The sequence below is a fragment of the Halichoerus grypus genome, chromosome 4 (genome assembly GCF_964656455.1).
Source record: "Halichoerus grypus chromosome 4, mHalGry1.hap1.1, whole genome shotgun sequence".
Classification (NCBI taxonomy): Eukaryota; Metazoa; Chordata; class Mammalia; order Carnivora; family Phocidae; genus Halichoerus; species Halichoerus grypus.
The window spans coordinates 151,025,970-151,047,366 of record NC_135715.1 but is presented as its reverse complement, the minus strand read 5'-3'; the positions used below and the strand labels follow the sequence as shown (position 1 = coordinate 151,047,366).

The 21,397-nt window shown below is 38.6% G+C and overlaps 1 long non-coding RNA gene and 1 other non-coding gene across 14 annotated transcripts in view; both read left to right on the top strand.

The window, feature by feature from the left end:
• The window catches only part of LOC144381642 (uncharacterized), a 201,364-nt gene that overhangs the window by 108,500 nt on the left and 71,467 nt on the right, over positions 1-21,397 (top strand). For 2 of the 13 annotated variants that reach the window (XR_013447296.1, XR_013447288.1), the window contains one exon: positions 7,545-7,611. The exons of the other annotated variants lie outside the window; for them this stretch is intronic. This is a non-coding gene — a long non-coding RNA (uncharacterized LOC144381642). Of the gene's footprint in view, positions 1-7,544; positions 7,612-21,397 lie in introns of those variants that run through there. 13 annotated transcript variants of the gene reach the window in all.
• On the top strand, positions 11,009-11,116 carry LOC118554057 (U6 spliceosomal RNA). Its single transcript, XR_004926348.1, has one exon. It is a non-coding gene; the product is annotated as a U6 spliceosomal RNA (small nuclear RNA).

The window sequence follows — 21,397 nt, the reverse complement described above, 5'->3', positions numbered from 1 at the left end:
ATACACTGAAAACTACAAAACATTGCTGAAAGAAATTAAAGACTTGAATGGAAAGACATCCCATATTCATGGGTAGCAAGACTTAATATTGTTAAAATGGCAATAGTACTCAAAACAATCTACAGATTCAATACAGTCTCTATCAAAACTCCAACCACCCTTTTTGCAGAAATGGAAAAGCCAATATTCAAATTTATATAGAATTGCAAGGGGCCTTGAATAGCCAAAACAGTCTTCTTTTTTTTTTAAGATTTTATTTATTTATTTGACAGAGAGAGAGATATCAAGAGCAGGAACACAAGCAGGGGGAGTGGGAGAGGGAGAAGCAGGCTTCCTGCCAAGCAGGGAGCCCGATGTGGGGCTTGATTCCAGGACTCTGTGATCATGACCTGAGCTGAAGGCAGATGCTTACCGGCTGAGCCACCCAGGCGCCCCTAGCCAGAGCAGTCTTAAAAAGAATAGTAAGAGGACTCACATTTCCTGATTTCAAAACTTAAAGCTACCACAATCAAAATGGTATGGTAGTGGTATAAAGAAAGACATATGGACCAATAGGGTAGAATTGAGAGTTCAGAAATAAACCCATGCATCTATGGTCAATTGATTTTTGACAAGGGTGCCAAGTCCATTTAATGGTAAAAGACCAGTTTCTTCAACAAAAAGTGCTGGGACAATTGGATTTCCACATGTAAAAAGAATGAAGTTGGACCCCTACTTCACAAAATATATAAAAATTAACTCAAAATGGGTCAGGAACTAAATATAAGTGCTGAAACTTAGAAGGAAATAGGAGCAAATCTTTATGATCTTGGATTTGGCAATGGATTCTTAAGACCAAGAGTGAGTAATAAAAGAAAAAATAGATAAACTGATTTCATCAAAATGAAAAACTTTTGTGCATTAAAGGACATTATCAAGAAAGTGAAAAAACAACCTACAGAATGGGAGAATATATTTGCAAATCACATATCTGATGAGGAATTAATATCCAAAATATATAAAGAATTCCTACAACTCAATAATTAAAAAAAAGCCCAGTTAAAAAATGGGCAAAGAACTTGAATAGAAAATTATCAGAAGAAGAAATACAGATGGCCAATAAACACATGAAAGAATGCTCAACATCACTGATCATTAAGGAAATGCAAATGAAAACCACAATGAGATATCACTCTTCACACCCATTAATATGGCCATTGTCAAAAAGGAAAATAACAAATGTTGGCAAGGATGTGGAGAAATTGGAAACTTCATCCATTGCTTGTAGTAATATAAAATGATGCAGTCTCTATGGAAACAGTTTGGTGGTTCCTCAAAAAGCAAAACAAAATTACTATATGACTCAGCTGTTCTATTTGTAGGTATATACCATAAAGAATTAAAAAGAAGGGGGTGCCTGGGTGGCTCAGTCATTAAGCGTCTGCCTTCGGCTCAGGTCATGATCCCAGCGTCCTGGGATCGAGCCCCGCATTGGGCTCCCTGCTCTGCGGGAAGCCTACTTCTCCCTCTCCCACTCCCCCTGCTTGTGTTCCCTCTCTCGCTGTGTCTCTCTCTGTCAAATAAATAAATAAATCTTTAAAAAAAAAAAAAGAATTAAAAAGAGGGACTTGAATAAATATTTGTATACCAATGTTCATTGCAACATTATCACAATAGCTAAAAAGTAGAAACAATTTAAGTGTCCATCAACAAATGAATGGAAAAATAAAAGGTGGCATATATACATAATGGAATACTATTCAGCCATAAAAAAGGAATGAGGTTCTGATACATGCTCCAACATGGATGAACCTTGGAAACATTATGCTAAGTAACATAAGCCAGGCACAAAAAGGACAATTATATAATTGTCCACTTATATGAAATATCTTCTATGAAATATCTAGAATAGACAAATTCATAGAGACAGAAGGTAGATTAGATGTTATCAGGGGTTAGGAGAAGGGAGTTATTGATTAATAGTCACAGTTTCTGTTTGGGTGTTGGGAATAGGAAGTGGTGATTATTTGTCTAATGTTGTGAATGTAATTAATGCCACTGAATTGTACACTTAAAATGGACTAAAATGGTAAATTTTATGTTACATATATTTTAACTACAATAAAATCCGCCCCCCCCGCCCCCACCCTGAGAAGGTAACATAGCTAGATAGGAAGATTTGGAGATAGCTTCCTTTGCAGAAAGCCATTGACTATGCCTTGAGACATGCATGCAGATGTATACAGATGCAGACTTATAGGTGCATAAACCCAACCCAGGTACCTAAACACAGATACCCAGATAAACACAAGAATTACATACCTCTTGTACATACCTACATACCTACAATCTGCACTTTGTATATACAGATGGTTGATTTTAAACCACCATCAGAATTCAACCATTCACACAGGAGAGGTGCATACATCTACACATTACATGATGTAATAATATGGCTACACAAGTTAACCAAAGAACCTGTTCACCTACTGAAAAGCATGTTCTACATGCTTATACACACACAAAAAGACACCCCACAGAAATCATGATGCGTGACGTAACAGCAAACGGGTTCAAGGGCATGTAGATGGGTTCACTGATTGATAGTGGGAGAATCAGGTAGTGAGCAAAAAGATAAGTGTTGGAAGCTAAGAGTTGTATGGAAGGGAGGGGATTGGAGGATAGGTGAAATGAGTGAGTGGGAAGATGAGTGGCTGTCATAAGAAAACATCATACAGCTTCTTTGTCAAAGAGGTTCAAATCAGAAAAAGCTTGAGTTGCCAAATTTTCCTCTTTTCTCTCACCTGTTACTATATGATCTCTGGTTATCAGAGAACAAGCTATACACTTGATTACCTTTGTAATTGCACTAGCCCTTCTGACTGGCCCCAATTCTAGAATTCTCCGGTGAGTTCAGTGAGCTTCTTTCTGTGTCTTCTTTCTGCCCAAATACAGTGAACCCTCCTCACACACTGTCTGAATTCTGCAGTGGGAAGGTACATGCCCACTGGCACTGAGCTGGGGACTGAGGTTGAGGAGGGAAGCCCCAGACTGACCTCAAGGTCTTTTTACGGATGGTCAAGCTGAGGAAGTGAGATGCTGGGAATGGTGAGTCAGGAGCCAATGATCAGCATTTAGAGCTGGTTCTCAAAGGGAGTAGCCTGTGATAAGAAGACAGACAAGATCTTCAAGAGGAGCAGTAACATTGAGGCCTGAGTGCAAGGCTTCACCCGGGACATACCTTTTGTGTTGGTCCTGGTGTCCTTTGTGGTGGCAAAAGCTATACCTTAGCAGAGAGTTGCTTATGGCAGCACTTAGCTAGAGTCTACCAGGGAGCTCCCGACGGAGGCAGAAGGGCCCCGTCTCTAGTCTCTTTCCCGGGCCCTTCCACCCCAGCACTGGCACTCTATTTTCTTCCCCCCAGGGGCTAATTCCCTTCTACCTCCAATGAAAATCCTGAATGACTGTGAGAGTTGACATCTTATCCTTCTCTGTTAGGAAAAAGAATTCTCACTGCTAACCAGTAAAATCAGAATGAGGTACATGCAATTATCGATACTTCCTCTTTTTCGTCCTGTTTTGAAAAACCAAAAAATAGCCTAGGCTAGTATAAGCTGTTAAAATTTAGCAAACTGACATCTTGGTGGGTTCTGTTTTTTTTCTGAGTTCCATAATACAGTAGTTTTCTGAAGAGAGTATACTGATTGGATAAAAGTTGGTCTTTAATGGAAAACCAAGATTGGCTTTGATATTTGAGTATAGGTATTATCTTTTAAAAAGTACACTACTTTCAGTTAATTTTTAAATAAGTATAACTGTTATAATTTTAACAGATATTAATAAGATTTGGGATGTGTGTTTGTGTGTATGTGACAGAGATACATGATTTTGCTGAGCAAAGTCTACAGTTCATAAAATCACTATTCTTAATACCTCACGCAATTAAAAATGTTTTTGTCATTCGACTGTTGTAAGTCCATATTACATTATTTGAATATAAAGAATGTTGATTCTTAGATGAAATTATCATGTTCTGGCTCTTCACTTACTTTGAATTCAATTGTGGTAGAAAAATTATTCTATCTTTGAAAATAATTTAATTTTTGTAAGCATGCATGCATGCATGCATGGATAACTCCAAAATGAATAGTGAACTTAAAAAGCTGAAACCTCTTCTGACAGCAGCTTGACTTAATTCTGGAAGAAATTAAGTAAGCAAAATCTCAGAAGTATGTGCCCTATTTTAGGTATAATACAGACTCAGGACAAATAGACAAATATTCTTGGACCATCTGAGAAAAGATTCTGACTGTCTTTCCATGTGATTTGCATATAACTCACATGCCCACACAAAATATCACAAGCCAGCTGCCTCTGCAGGTTTCCTACTCAGAAGAAAGAAAGCAGACTATTGTCAGAATGAGGGAGGTGAGGAATGAAGAGCAGCAGCTATGCATGGACTCCACAGTTTGTCTAAGCCAGGCACTGAGACAAGGGCCTCCCAAGATCTTGGTTCCCCAACCCCCATCCCACCCACCTGCCCCCACCCTGAAGGCTAGGACTGCTCCAGGTGCTCAGGCATGGAGGCCTGGAAGATAGAGCCAGTCTGGGTAATCAGTTGGTATTTTGTTTTGTTTTTTTTTCTTTGAGATGTGTATGGATTAAAACTCTGTTTCTGTTTTAAATGTAGGGGTTTTCGTTTTTTGCTTCAAAATAAAAACTAGGGGTGCCTGGATGACTCAGTCGGTTAAGTGTCTGCCTTTGGCTCAGGTCATGATCCCGGGATCCTGGGATCAGCCCTGCAGAGGGCTCCCTGCTCAACAGAGAATCTGCTTCTCCTTCTCCCTCTTCCCCTCCCCCTGCTCCTGCATGGCGCTCTCCTCAAATAAATAAATAAAATCTTTTAAAATATAAATAAAATAAATAAAATAAAAACTAAATTTCTTTTTTAGAAAAATATCACTTGTTAATGTCAGAAAATTAAAAAACACAGATAAGCAAAAATTTTACATATATATCAGTTTATAAACCTATGTCTAGCATATTTCCATTTTGATTTTGATTTGATATATATTGTGTGTTATATATAATCATTTTTAAAAAAATCAAAATGGAAATATTCCAGACATAGAGATTTGTAAACATATTTTTATAGAATGTATAAGGAACATTGTTTGATCTCACTATACAGACATTTATGGTCATTCATGGCCACATGATATTTTATTAGAAGTAGCATTAATTTACCTTCAATTGCTGGACACTTAGGTCATAAAAGTATTTCGCAATACTTTTAATACATAAAAGTATTATTAGCAATACTATGCTAAATATACTTGTACATGCATCTGTTTATATTACCTGTTTATTTCCCCTGGATAAAATTCTAGAAATAGAATTGTTAACTATACCCTTTTTTTAGGTTTTTGATTCATATAGATAAATTTCCCTTCAGTAAGATTATCAGCTTACATTCCAACCAGCGGAGTGTCATGTTCATTTCTGTACACTCTCAACAAAGCAGAATATTAAAATTCTTAAAAACTGGTTTAAAAAAATAAAATGAAGAACTTGTGGAGAAGCAACATAGAGCTATAAATGAAGGAAATAAGGATAAAGCAAGAGAAATACTGTTCTTTCTCCCAGACAGCTCCAACTCTAATCAGATTCCTTAGTTTTTCTTCTCCTTATTTATTTATTTAGGTCATGTGAGGGACATTGTAGTAGATACTCACCAAACTGATTTCTTTCCTTTCTATGCACACAGCCAGACTACATATCCCAGGCTCCCTGAGGCTAAGTTTGATCGTGATTTCTGGCTAACACAATGTGGGTGGGAATGATAATATTCTGTGAAGCCTGGTCCCCATCCTCTTCATGGTTCTCTTCCTTTTTCTGCTTGATGGAGAGGCTTTGGAAACCTTGGAGGATGGCAAAGTCTCAGGAAGGAGGAACCCAGGTCCCTAAATCACCTCACAGAAGGCCCATTTGTCAAATCCCCACACTAAATTGTTAACGTATGCAATTAATAAATTCTGTTTTCTTAAACAGAAAATTCTGTTTTCTTAAGCCACGGAGATTATAGAAAAACTATAAAATTCAGATAAACAAAAGAAAAAATTACCCAGAATTCTAAAGACCAGAGGTTAACTAATTGTTACAGAAAGTAGTCTAGCCTGACAAATCCAGGCATGTTGCTGCTTTTAGTCAACCCACATTGGAATTAGTGGTAAAAAATGAGGGCTTGGTAGTATTTTCTCTTTCACAATATCGTCCTCCTTTTTGGATACCTATTGTGGAAAATAATAAGCTATTACGTATACAGTAATTACATATAGAAAACTGTCCTCATGTGTAAGGTGTATTCTTCTCTACATACATCTCACACTCAAATATTCATGCTAATGGAGTAGAAAATTGACATAAGTAAATAATTAATATCACTTCTTTGATTTTGGATGATGTCAGCCTGTGGTCAGAAATGCACACTTAGGTTTAAGAGAGAGACCGTTTTAACCAATCATTCCATCTATTCCCCAAATTCCTAGCTCCTTTGAAGTTAGGAAGACCATGTGGCCAATGAAATGTGAGCAGAAGCCCCAGGTATTTCTTCTGGGTGGGAGTAGTGAAAAGCCCACCTGAGATTCTCTTGTCTCTATTTCCCTGGGGCAGTGACCCGGGAGCTGGTGCAGCCACAAGATGGCAGAGCCTCCATCATCCTCATCCTTGCTTAAGACTGCCTCCCCATCTGTAATGCATATGCGGCACAAGCAAGAATTAAACCTTTCTTGTGTTAAGCACTGGGGTTTCAGATTAATTGGATAACTGCAACATAAACCTATCTTGTCCCAAAGCAAGGTTCACACAATTCTCTGTATCTTGCACCCTCCACATCAGCAGCTCAAAGCCACCATTAATCATCCTCAGACTCGTTACATGAGATCTGACTTCCCAGCTATGAAGGAAAAGGTGAGATAACAAATAGGACTTTAGAATGCAGAGAAGTAAGAGTTCCCTTATTGGGAGTGCAGGAGTGATCTTACCAACATGAATAAGAGGCAGATGTAGTTTTTTGGATTTTTCTAGCCCCCAAGTAGCTTATGAAATAAATTTAAATTACACTTACACTATGTGAGAACCAATAATGGCGTATAGACATAAAGGTGGTAAAGAGAAAGAATGAGTCGGGTTTCTTGCCCTGCTAGGAAGTACATTGTATCACTTATTTTCCACCAGTTAATAATGAAAAGTGATACATGGCAAGGAGTGGAGAAGTTAGTTTACAAGGAGAGAATATAAAATGAAGCACAGACCCTTTGCTCCTTTAGTGTTTAATAGCTTTAAATGAATTCTCTTAAATCAATGAATGATACTTTTCTATCATATCTGAATTCTCTTATAATGAACTTGTATTATTTTTATAATTAGAAAAATGTATATCTATTTTGGAAAGAAAATCACTGTTAGTGAACGAAGAATTAATAATTGTTTCCTCCATTGACCTGTATTGTAATAGCACCTAACACAAACAATGCTTATCAGCTTCTTTAACTGTTTAATTCAAGGGCTGAACTCCTGGAGGGCAGATGCAGGGTTGTTAATTTCAGCGAGGAAGCACATCATAGAGGCTCAAATATGTGAGTTGCTCTTTCATTCTGGAATTATTTGCTTTATTTAGTTTCAAGTGATATTCCAAATAGCTTTATGGGCTCTGGACTTGCCCATAACTTCACACTTAGCAGGATCCACAGATATAATAATGGAATTGCCAAAAACAGAATCTGAATTTGTTAAATGGAGTCTCTGTGCGTAGACTCCACTTCACTGGCATCATTACTCTCCCAGATAAAACCAGGCAACCAATTATAACACCAATTCCCTATCTTTTCATACTTTTGTATTGCCCAATTATTGCATGTAGTTAACTATATCAGAAATCATCTTGTTATAGCTATAGATAAAATTTTTGTTATCCTATTACCCATTTTAGCTTCTTTTTCCTTTGCAACTTATTTGCTGTCATGCCTTATGCTATGAACAGCCAAAGGTCATTTTCTAGATAAGCAATTCAGCCAATTTATTTCAATTTTCCCATTTTTAAAAAGTTTTGGCTACCAGGAGTATAAGATTTCACTTGTGATAATTACCAAATTTCAAGTAAGTGGTAAATGAAAATTGCCTGTTGCTGTGTAAGGTAATTTAAACTCTTTGTGGGAAGCGATTGGTATTTTAAATAAACCTTCTGTTGACATTGTTTAGCTAAAACTATTTTAAAGGCTCCATGAAGGTCTGTATCTTTAAATTTACTTTACTATTATAGTCATTTTACTAGCTACAAAACTACAGCCATCTATCTCTGGCTGTCTCTTTCTGACACCCACAGATGTATCCACCCACACACTCACCCACGCAAACCCACACTCTGACTCACATTCAGAACAATTGTCAAAAAATCCCCACTCCCTGTCTAACTAAAATGTTCCTTTCAAACACATGCTACTTGTTTGATCTATTTCCATGTATCTGTGAGTCAGCTGAGTCTTGTCTGATCTACCCAGTAGACGAGAGCCTACATGTATGTTTTTTTTTATATGGATTTGGCAAACCGGACACATATTCAAGCATTTGAGATCATAAAAGCCTGGTGAGCAGTTTTTCACTCAAAAACACTTTTGACATCAAATGTGTAGGTTTTTTTCCTTACACCAGCCAATTTTCCAACTCTCCAGGTACCTACTGTGTGTCCTACAATTCAATTCTGGCACTAACTACAAGAGTTAGTAGACATGTTAAGGCTCATTCCCACAAAACTGCCCCCACTTCAGACACTAATCACAAATCCCAGGCCAACCATATTTCTGATGGACAGGCTATAAATTAGGGGTTCCCATGACCCCCTTCTCAGGTTCCATAATTTGTTAGAATGGCTCACAGAACTCAGAAACAGTTTACTTGCTATTTACTGGTTTATTACAAAGGATACAATTCAGGAACAGCCAAAAGCCTGCTTGGGCAAAATATAAGGTGGGGTGGGGGCAAAAAGCTTGCATGCCCTCTTCGGGCATATCACCTTCTCAACACCTCTATATGTTTACCCAGCAGGAAGCTCTCTGAACCCAATCATTCAGTGGTTTTTATGGAGGTTGCCTTACATAGGCATGATTGGGTAGATTATTGTCCATTGGTGATTAAGTCAATCTCCAGCTTCTCTCCCTTCCCTGGATGTCAGCAGGATGGGGCTGGAAGTTCTAAAACACTAACAAGGTTGGCTCCTCTGGCAACCAGCCCCCATCCTAAAGCTACCTAGGAGCCCACCAAGAGTCGTCCCATTAACATATACAACTCTGCTGTGGTTGAAAGAGTCTTATGAATGACAAAAGATCCCCCTACACTCTTTCAGGAAATTCTAAGGGTAGAAGCTCTGTGTCAGGAACCAAGGACAAAGGCCAAATATGCATTTATCACATTTGAAAACATTTACTATAAATGAATTCTTATCCAAATGCTGGCAATTATTTCTAATTTAAATATTATTCTAGAACTGGCAACATGTTTAGGGCTATCATTTCAATTAGCCTAAAGAATGAGAATAACTACAATTTAATATCACATGCAATCTACCTGGACTGTTATTAAGCAATTTCACAAGGGAAAAAAAAGGATGCAACTCATTTCATTACATGACAGCAGGACATCATTTCACTTATATATAACTCTTTTATCCAGTGTCATCTAGTATCTGAATCACAGCTATAATCCAAATAGAAAGGATAAGACTGAAATCTCCAAATAAATGTACTAAAACTTTAAAGGGTACATTGCTCATAGGAGTGACCCTTGGGCATACACTCTATGCTCATTTAATTTAATTTTACATGGACTATTAACAAGTTTGTTTATGTGACTTACCAACCAGTCAGCCAGTTAGGGAGCATCAAATTAAAGCAACAGATTCAGAAGAGAGGCTGCCAAAGGTAGGTGGAATTCTGTCAGGATGAAATGACAGCTGACAATCTCACAGCAAAACAGACAGCAAAAAAATTTGTGAGAAATAAATTAAAAGTCTGAAGACATTTAGTGTGAGAATAAACCATTCAGTACACTCCAGGACTACTTGAGGGTATCATTGCTTTGTGGTACAGAGAAGAATTGAGTTTTATAATGATGATAATCCTCAAAAGAAAACTCAGTTTGGCTCTGTTTGAGAGGTCAGAAATACATAACCCATTTATTTGTGTGAAAATAGTTCCAAGTAAATTTTTAAAAATAATAAAATAATATGTATTAATTTTATTTTAAAATTTATTCTTTATAGGGGCGCCTGGGTGGCTCAGTCATTAAGCGTCTGCCTTCGGCTCAGGTCATGATCCCAGGGTCCTGGGATTGAGCCCCGCATCGGGCTCCCTGCTCCTCGGAAAGCCTGCTTCTCCCTCTCCCACTCCCCCTTCTTGTGCTCCCTCTCTCGCTGGGTCTCTCTCTGTCAAAATAAAATAAAATCTTTAAAATAAATAAATAAATAAATAAAAATTAAAAAAATTTATTCTTTATAGAAGAGCATAAGGGGAGAACTAAAAACTTTCACTTAACTGACCCTACCCCTTCAATCATACTCCACAGAGGTCCTTCCATTTTCTGTAGTTAATTTTTTTTTTTTTTTTAATTTTGGTACTTACTGGGGGAAACTCCAGAAATCTAGGAAATTCACTTATCTAGAGAACCCGTTTTCTCATGATCTTGGCTAAAGGAAGCAGGGCTATATCTATAACTCAGTCCCTATACACTAATCTGGTCAGGATGTTTTTGCTACAGAAGAAGATAACACCAGTCCCAAATATGGAGATCAAAGATGATATTATCTCTCCTTGATACTAGCCTCTGTATTCATATCTCTTTATAGCCACTAGTCTAACCACTTCTCATTGGTTTTTTGGATATAAGACAAAATTCCAAAAGAGTACCACTGCTTAGTTCAATGAGCTCAATCATCGATGCCTGGTAGCTCAATGTCCTTTTTAAAATATGCCAACAAGTGCACCCTTTGGCAGCACATATACTAAAATTGAAATGATAACAGGAAAGATTAGCATGGACCCTAAGCAAGGATGACACACAAATTTGTGAGGTGTTCCATATTTTAAAATAAAATAAAATAAAATAAAATAAAATAAATAAGCCAACAAACCTAAGAACTCTTGTAGGGGGTCACACAAAAAGGGTAGGCACCTTGGTTTAGCAGGAAGGCTGGCCTCTTGGCCTGACCACTTCCTGTCCCCCTGGTTCCTTTTCAAATCTGGACCAGATGGAAAAAACACCAAACTTCCACCACCATCATCACCTCATCTTCAGAGGTAGCTTCTAACAGGAGCTGACTTCCCATAGACCCTGAATAGTCTCAGTCATGGGCTCTAAGGTCTCAAGCAAAGGCTTTATAAGTCTAAGCAGGAACCTGATGTGTGCCAAAAATATCTGTCAGAATGAAAACAACCATTTCTTATTTGCTTGAGGGGTAGAGAAAGGTGTTTAAAACAATAGACAAGGGGCGCCTGGATGGCTCAGTAGTTAAGCATCTGCCTTCGGCTCAGGTCGTGGTCCCAGGGTCCTGGGATCGAGTCCCACATCGGGCTCCCTGCTCAGCGAGAAGCCTGCTTCTCCCTCTCCCACTCCCCCTGCTTGTGTTCCCTCTCTCGCTGTGTCTCTCTCTGTCAAATAAATAAATAAAATATTTATAAATAAATAAATAATAAAAAAATAAAACAATAGACAACATTAAGGTACAGAATTTAAATATATGCTTATACCATTTGAGGTCAAAGTTTGCTCAGAAAGAAACAAATTTCCATTTGTAACCACTCTTTTCTTATGAACTCTGTATAGATTGCAATTGAGACATATCTATAGGAAACTTAAAACTTTCACAAGTAGCACATGAATTTTTGATGCATTCAAAATACAGATTGGGCTGAAGTTATCAAAATAGAATCATATTTCAAAATAAATACTGCGAGTCAGGACAGTCCTACCAATTATAGCAACCTTGTTTCTGAAAGGCTTACAGCCTGGGTCAGCACAATGGTAGCAAAGCAATGTTTTATCAAAATGGTGTAATTAGGAATGGGTGGCGATATTTTAACCCCTCCTCCCAAGAGTTCCAAAATGCTTTTTTAACATGTTTATAAATATTTGCTTTTGTGCCATTTTAGGGGGAGCTTTCCATACAAACATTTGGCTTTCAGTGAGTCATCCCCAGTCTGGTTCACACCCAAAAGCTTCCTGCTTGGCTATCAGTGAATATTGGGCTCAATAACAGCCTTATTTTTATAACTGGCTTGAATGAAGATGGGAAAGGTGGTAGAGGGAGAGAGACATATTAAGATAAATATGAGAATACTCTTGTTTCCTTATGAGATTTTGACAAATATGCACCACTACCCTACCATTTAAGCTTAGTTTAATGCTGGGTTGGTGATGGATTTGTCTTTGACCTTTTAAGAAACATCCAGATGATTATCCCTGATGTAGTTACCTTTTTTAGTCATCATGTGTATTTGCTAGCTAAGGACACCCCAGAATTCAAATTACAATATGCAATTTTACTTTCACTGTTGTAATTGCAGTTATTGGATCCTAAAACCATCAACTAAAAGTAACTGGAAGAATAAATTACCCTTCCCCATACTGAAATTGAAGAGAATGAGGGTCCTTAGTTAAGATTTTAATTAAATTGTTCTTCAGCTAGAATTACAAAACTTTTATGTAAATAAGGAAGCAACAGTGATGAAGCATATGAATTAGAAATGAGTCTTTATTTCCATTTCTAAAGGGAAAAACTTGGGAGTTGAAGTAGCACATTATATATCTTGGGGGTAAGATGTCAATATGAAAAAAAAAAACACTAAAATTGCCATGCATGATAATGTGAACTACAGATTTAAAAAAAAAAAAGTACCTTGCAAATTATACAGTAGGTAAAATATACTATGTATTCCTCTTTATTGGATTAGAGGAAGGGTTTCAAACTCAGGTCCTTATATCTTGAACTGCACTCTATGTATATAGTCATACTTTGTTTGCATATTACATATTAAATGCTTAGGAATGATCTTTGTTCTCTCTTACCTCCCCAAAACCCTATTCCCATTTTTCTTGAAATGTGTATTTCTCTCTGTTTACATTGTGTTCTTCCCAGTTTTTGTATGGACTTGGTTATATAAACAATATCACTTTTTCTTCACTTTAAGAAAAAAATGGTCTGATTCATACATTGGTGACTGATAACTGTCACTTAGCCTTCATGTGAAAAAGGCAATGAAGAGTGGTGAGGACTGTGATAAAATAGAAAAGCACATGCCTCCTTTGAAATGAGGATTCACTTTTAAGCACCAGTAAATATGGCAATAGCCATATCTTTCAATTTTTAAAGAGAAAGCCTGAAAGTATTTAAGTATTTTATTGCTCAATGCTTTAAAAACAAGAAATTCCATTTTACGAGGCTAAAAAAAAACAATAATTACCACTAAAAAAATGTGAGAGATTAAATATATGTACTTCAATTCACATTAGGGGAGGAGAGAGGATGGAAAGTGCCAAGGACCCTGGAGTGGTTCCCCTCATGGTCTGCCTTCCATCTCTCAGACAAACACCAACACATATACTGTTCCATGGGACACTTGAGGTGCCATCAGTCATCTCTGATCCTCTTATAGAAACCTTTCCCTAATTTGTTCCAGAGTGAATGTTTCACACTTGAATTCATACTTGCTGGGAGAGATGGGAAAATCTTAGGGCAATTATAACAATAACAATAATGAACTCATGTTGAGAGTCAGGCACTATTTATTCTTTCACTGAACAAGTATTTACTGAATGCCTGCTATGTGCTAGAGCTATATTTCTGGGATGTGTAAGGCAATTTGTAGGCATTGGAAATATATCAGTTTCAAAAAAAAGAAAAAAATGCCTGTCCTTATGGAAATTAGATTCACTGGGGAGACAGATAATAAAATGAATAAATATAGTAAGTATATTAAAATGAATTAAGTATATTAAGTTGTACTTAATAAGTACTATTAAGAGATGGTGATAAATGCTATGGAGAAAACTAAAGTAAGAAAGAGTAATTTCTCTGGTACCCCAATGTGTAATTGGAATGGATATACTTGGTAACTGGCGGAATCTCCACACTGATCTCTTGTACTGTGGGATAAAAGCTGTATTAGTGGGGAAGACAAAGTGAAATATCTAAAATTGATTTGCCCCTTCACATGATAGTAAATTAAAAACAGTATCATGTCCTGGGGGAAATGGCAGAGTTTAGTGCTACCATTTAAGACCTAAAGAATACAGGGTGATGGCCCTCATTTATCCCCATTTAATTCACCAGTCTGGCCCTTACAAAAATGTCTGATCCTGGGAAATAATAAAGTCAACCAAACAGTTGCTGTGATTGCAGTTGCTATGCCAGATGTAGTATCTCTGTTGGAACAGATTAATATGGCCTCAGGTACCTTACATTGATTAGCAAATGCATTCATTTCTATTCCTATCAAGGGAAGGGAACAGAAGTATGTGAATGACACAAACATTTACAGTCTTGACCAGTTAATTCTTTTGCTCTCTGTCATAATATAACCCAAAGGAACCTAGACTGCCTAGACATTCTGCATATCATCACAATATTGAAGATACCATATGTGGTTGTTCTTAAGTATGCCCACAAATTATTTGATATTTCCTCCTTCAAAAGACAGAGCTTAATTCCTGTCCCCTTGAGTGTGGGCTGGCCTTAGTTACTTACTTCTAACAAATAGAATATTGCAGAAGTGATGATATGTGACTTTTAAAACATTACAACTTCATTCCTTGCTCTCTCGGATCTTACTGTGAGGGAGGTTGGGTACCATATGATAAGGACACTGAAGCAGCCCTTTCAGAGAGATTTATGTGAAAAGGAACTGAGGCCTTCTGCCAAAAGCCATGTGAATGAGCCTCAGTCAAGCCTTCAGATGACTGTGGCCCTGGAGAGCATCTTGCCTATAACCTCATGAGAGACCTTAGCCATACTGCCTGGCAGACCTATGCTGTTAGAGGTATCTGTGATGGGAAAAGACATTTTATGGAGTTCCCAGCAAGCCCTAGTAAGAGAATCATGATGTAGATGTTAGAGTTCTGGAACAATGTTATACCATCTACAGCAAACACCATTCAAAATATAGTTCCTGATGTGCTACTAGGCCCTGGTAGAGACAGAACACCTGATCTTGGGACATTCAGTGGCTATGCAGCCAGAACTGTTTGTTACAAGGTGTGTCTGTCAGATCCACTAAGTCATAAGGTCATGTGAGCTCAACAGAAGTCCATAGTGAGATAGAAGTGGTACATCAGGGGCGCCTGGGTGGCTCAGTCGTTAAGCGTCTGCCTTCAGCTCAGGTCGTGGTCCCAGGGTCCTGGGATCAAGCCCTGCATCGTGCTCCTTGCTCAACAGGAAGCCTGCTTCTCCCTCTCCCACTCCCCCTGCTTGTGTTCCCTCTCTCATTGTCTCTCTCTGTCAAATAAATAAATAAAATCTTAAAAAAAAAAGAAGAAGAAGAAGAAGTGGTACATCAAAGGACAAGTAAGGTGCATGTGTAGATCCACCACTATGGCACCATTGCTTCTCTCTCAGCTTACATTTGTGGGTTTTTTTGGGGGGGGGGGCAGGCAAGTTCCCTTATGATCAGCTCATGGAAAAGAAAAAAAAAAACATGTCTTGATACACAAATGGATTAGCTTGGTATGTGGTGAAGCCAGAAATTAACCACTATATTATAATCCCCATCCAAAGATGGCCCTAGAAGACACAATGATGGGAAGAGCTTTGGTGGTATATCTGGTCATCTACATTGTGTGGAAAGAAAAGTAGCCTGAAATAAAAATATAAGACTCAAATGATGAATAGTGTAGCTGCTTAGTCAGGGGTTTGGAAGGAGAAAGATTCAAAAATAGGGAGCAAGCAGGTCTAGAAGTCCATTCCTCCAGCTACAGGAAGTATTGCAGAACTCCTTTCAGAATATATTAAAAGCCCTTCCCATCTCAATTATAAAGAATGAAACAACTCAATTTAAAAATGGGCAAAAGACTTGAACAGACACTTTATCAAAGAAGATATATGGATGGCAAATACACACATGAAAAGATATTCAACATCATTAATCATAGAGAAATGCAAATTAAAACCAAACTGAAACACTATTTCACAGTTAGGAGAATAGCTGACATGAAAAAGACTGAACACACTGCACACCTAAAATTAATACAATGTTATATGTCAACTATATGTCAAATTTAAAAAGTTTCTGAAAGACTGAGCACACCAAGTATTGGTGAAGATATAGAGGAACTGGAACTCTTACACTTCTGGTGAGAATGTAAGAAAAAAAGAAAAGATTTATTTATTCACTTTAGAGAGAGAGAGAGTGGGGAAGGGCAGAGGGAGAGGGAGAGAGAAATTTTAGCAGACTCCTTGCTGAGCTCGGAGCCCAATGAGGGGCTGGATGTCACAACCCTGAGATCATGACTTGAGCCAAAACCAAGAGTTGGAAGCTCAACCAACTGTGCCACCCAGGGGCCCCAAGAATGTAAAATACTTTGGAAAACAATTTGGCAGTTTCTTTAAAAGTTAAACGTACACTTACTATATAGGATCCAGCCATTTCATCTTTAGTTATTTACCCAAGAGAAAAGGAAGCATATGTTTACATAAAGACATATATACACATATGCACCTACATAAAGACCCACATATATAAAGCATTCACAGAAGCTCTATTTGTATAATCCCAAACTGCAAACAGCCCAAATATCCATCAATAGATAAACAAAAATTTTGGTATATCAATACAATAGAATACTACTCAGCAGTGAAAATAAATGAACTCCAGGGTCACACAACAATATGTATGAATCCAAATTAATTATGCTGAGTGAAAGTAGCCAGACCAAAAAAGAAAACTTACTGTAATGACTCTATTTATTTAATATTCTAGAAAATACAAATTAATCTATAATGATAGAAAGAGATTAGTGGCTGCCTAGTGATAGGGTGGTAGGTTGGAGGGAAAGAGGAGGAATTACAAAGGGGCATAAGGAATCTTTTGGGAATATGCTCATTAATTTACCAAATTGTACATTTTAAATATGTGCAATTTATTGTATGTCATTATATTTCAATTAAGCTTTTAAAAAAAAGGAAAAGATTAAATCTCATGCCAGTGATGTCTAATACATGATCCTTGGAATCAAAGACCATAATCTTGAAATGCTATTCCCATTAACTCACAAGGAAGTGACCTGAGGCAAGCCAGGGAGCTTACATTATCTGGAGGTCAGATCAGTGTGGCAGGTTGTTGGGAGTTTTAAGTCAGGAGATAGATGGTATTCACTCATTCATCCAAAAAATGTATGTGTATGCATGAGTGTGTGTGTATAAAACCTGCTATGCAGGGACGCCTGGGTGGCTCAGTCAATTAAGCATCTGCCTTTGGCTCAGGTCATGATCCCAGGGTCCTGGGATGGAGTCCCCACATCAGGCTCCCTGCTCAGTGGGGAGCCTGCTTCTCCCTCTGCCCCTACTTGTGCTCTCTTTCTGACAAATAAATAAATAAAATCTTTTTTAAAAAAAATCTACTATGCAGTGCTAGGTGTTATTTTAGGATCTGGAGACACAGAGTTGAGTCAGATACAAATCCTGCTCTTAAGTCAAGGTCATGAACCAAGTAAATGGAGCTTCTTAAGTCTGAGACCATCCAGAAGCATGTGGGTGTCTGATAGGATGAGCTATGAATGTGGAGGTGTCACACCCAGGTCAGGCAGAACTGGGTTTGGGCATTGAAGTAGAGCTACATTGATCCAGGAAGTGTCTCTGAGGATCCAGATTCTGGCCCTTTGACATCCAAGCTTGAGTCATTTAGCAAGGGTTATGGGCAGGAGCAGACTCCCTGATAAGGGGTGAGGTAGGGTAGATGCCCCCAATTATGTCTATACAGTAAGCCAAAGAATGAAAGGAAGCATGTAGAGAAATGGTCTATGTGAAGAATACCAAAGAAACTAGCTGACCCAGAGTGAAAATTCTATAGTAGAGAAAAGAGAAAAATAATGCACCAGGGAATAGTTTGGTGGGAGGGACAGTGGACACAAATGGAATCTGAGGGGCTCTTAAAACCCAGTCTGAACAAGTGGAGCTCAGTGGGTGCCAGACAAGAATTAGCACAGATAGCGAGCAGAGAAAGGTCTTACTCCTCAGTATAGTGAGAGGTATAGTCAAATCAGAGGTTGGATGGGAATCCTTTCTTGTGTGAACCCAGGAAGGTTCACACAAGCCAAGGACTCACAGCCAATCAGAAGAATATATTCAAAACAGGCCACTGTTTGACAAATGACAGAGGGAGAAGCCAGTCCTTTCTCACCAGTAGGGAAACAGATGACCGTAGAAGAATGAAAGTCATGGGATTTTTGACAAGGATCCAAAGAGAAGATATCCAGGTCAGAGCAGAAATTGGTGCCTATGGGGTGCTGATGGGAGATGTCCAGGTGGGGCCAAGCTAAGAGGGCTAAAAGCCAAAGATTACAGCGAATTTTAAAAGTCGTTAGGACACACAGGGACTAGAGTTGGTCAGAGAGAGATAAGAAGTTCACCAACAGATCTTTCAAGGACACAGGCTGCTTTTGAGATTGCCCAGGAACTCTGACTCTGCCCATTATGTCATATTCCTACAGAGTCACATGTTAGTACCAGATTATTGAGGGCCTTGGCAGCTAAGCAGAGGAGTTTAGACATGAAGTAATGGGCACTAGGAACAACTGCAAGCTTTTAAGCAAGAGCACAACAAATTAAAAAAAAAAAAATCAATCTGGCAAAATTGGATAGAGAAAGAGATAGCTTGTCAAAGAAGGCCAGTTTGAAAGCTATCACAACAACTCAGGGGCTATATGGTGAGGGTGGCAGCTGTGAGAAAAGGAGTTGCTATCAGAGAGGTGGGAGAGGAAGCCAGATTGTAGGAGATTAAGCTGGTTGCCTCTGTGTGGTAGATTGTAACGAAATCACAACTATAGATTGATAGCTATGTAATAACACAAATATAGCAAAGTGTTAATTGAAGAAAAGAGGTGGTGGGCATGGCAGTATTCACAGTACAGTGTTTTTAAATTTTTTCTATGTTTGAAAATTTACACAATAAAATGGCAAGAAAAAAAGGCCAAAAACTATGCCCCTTCTTCTATCTGTGCCCTTATAATATGATTTTACACATTCTCCCATCAGGTAGTGGACTCTTTTCTACCTGTGAATCTGAGTTGGCCATGCAACTTGATTTGGCCAATGGGACATTAACAAATATGACATAAGTAAAGGCTTGAAGATTTGGGCATTGGGATTTACCATTTTTCTGATCTTGGGAACTTTGCAACTACCATCATATAAATGATCTTGGACTAGCCTGTTGGATGATGATAGACACATGGCCTAGTTATCCTCATCACTCTAGCTGACAACAAGCCAAACACTGGACATGTTTGTGGGACCATTGACTGCCAGCTGATCTCAGATGCATCAATGAGCCCTGCTGAGACCATCCCAAATGGGCAACCTACAGAATTATGACCAAATAATTGACTACCATTTTAAACCACTAAGTTTTGAGGAAATTTGCCAGCAAAAGCCAACTGATACATTCTACTTGTTATCTCTTTGACTCCATTCTGAGTGAACTCCATGCTGAGCCCTTTCTGTCTCTACGTGGCTCTGCAAAGTTTCAGGGAGAGGTCAGTGGTATCTGGGGGTTAGAGGGAAGATGACATGGTATGGGGACTGTGACATGAAAGGATGCCATGGGGTGGAGCCAGTGTGACATTAGGGCAAGAGTCAGTGTGACATGGGGAAAGGCTCAATTTGTTAGGTGAGGTGTGTAGCTCACAGAGGAGGGAGTTTATTTTGAACTTGAGAGCTAGTAAATGTCACACAGAGTGGTGAAGATCAGCCACAGTAAGTGAAGACAGGTGAGTAAATGTAAGGGAACCGGCAACTGAAGTATTACTGGAGACAGTGGAATAAGGCAGACACAACTGGCCAGTTGAGATTTATCTTTGCTGATAAAGCTCTTGGCTTACAGGATATCCCTCTATGGTCAGGCATTTCACCTTAGAAAAATTTCCCAGACTACAATGGGAGGGCAGACACTCTAGAGAAATAAGGTCTGGCTGTCCTTCTTCCCTTTGATGCCATCCTCCCTTGGTTTAGAGCACTTTGCTCCCTTGAATATCCCCACCCCACCTTGATATTTCTCCCTTTGCAAAGCTTCTAGGCGATCAGGCTTGTTAGTAGTTCACTCCCTTCCCAGGTCTTCTTACTGCAAGAGGGCATGGAGATCACAGACATGAAACATCTCTTTCTAGTCTTCAGTGTTCTGACAGTGACTGGTGAGTGCAGGTTCCTATTTTGGCTTAAAACTTTGAAAAGTTCATATTGGAAGAAAGTGTAGGAAATGGGTCTAGCTAAGATGGGTGGAGAGTACATTAGTTAGAAAGATAAGAATTTGGGATCCTGGTGATTGGAAGTTTCCTAGCCCACTCAGAGATATCTAGAGCCCACTGATTTTCCTCTGGCTTCATGGGTGCAAGAGAAGATTCAGACTGAGATAATAAGACTTGGCATAATGGATAGTGGGTGTTGTCAAAAGAATGTGATTTTGCTATATAGCTAGCAAGGAAGCTTAAGGAAAAGAAATATCAAGCTGAAGGAAGGAGAAGAGGAGTAAAAAGAAGGAGGATACAAATACAGAGGGAAGTCTAAGGGGAAATTAACAGAAGGACCGTGAAATTGTTCAGTAACACCTCAAATGTCAATAACACATTGACCATTTCAAAGCACTTCCACATAAAGTGTTTCAGACTCCTATCTTCTGGAATATCTGCCTGTCTCTAAAATTCTGTCTTCCTTTCCCCTATCTGACAGTAGTAACAACAATAACTGTAAAACCAACACCAATACAAGTAAAATTAGCCCAGCAGTTCAATCAGATGGACATCAAAACTGTACCAACCTTTTTGGTTTTCCTGAACTCAGAATATGAGTCTTGTTTGGGGACCCTGATCCACAAACAGTGGGTTCTCACTGCAGCCCACTGCTTCTTGCCGTGAGTAATGGGAGTCCTAGAGGGAGAGGTAGTCCCCCTTAGTCACTGAGATTGCTAAGGGGGTACTGAGGCTCAGCCCTGAAGAAACTTGCCCAGGAGCTCTCAAGCCTGAGAAGTGATTGGAAGGAGGCAGAAAATAGATCTAGGTGGTTATGAGCTAGATTTTTGGGTGGGATGATGTAGACAGAAGGAACTGGGGAAGCTGAGGACTAAGGGATGAATCAATAGGGAAGAAAAGCCTATATACAATGTGG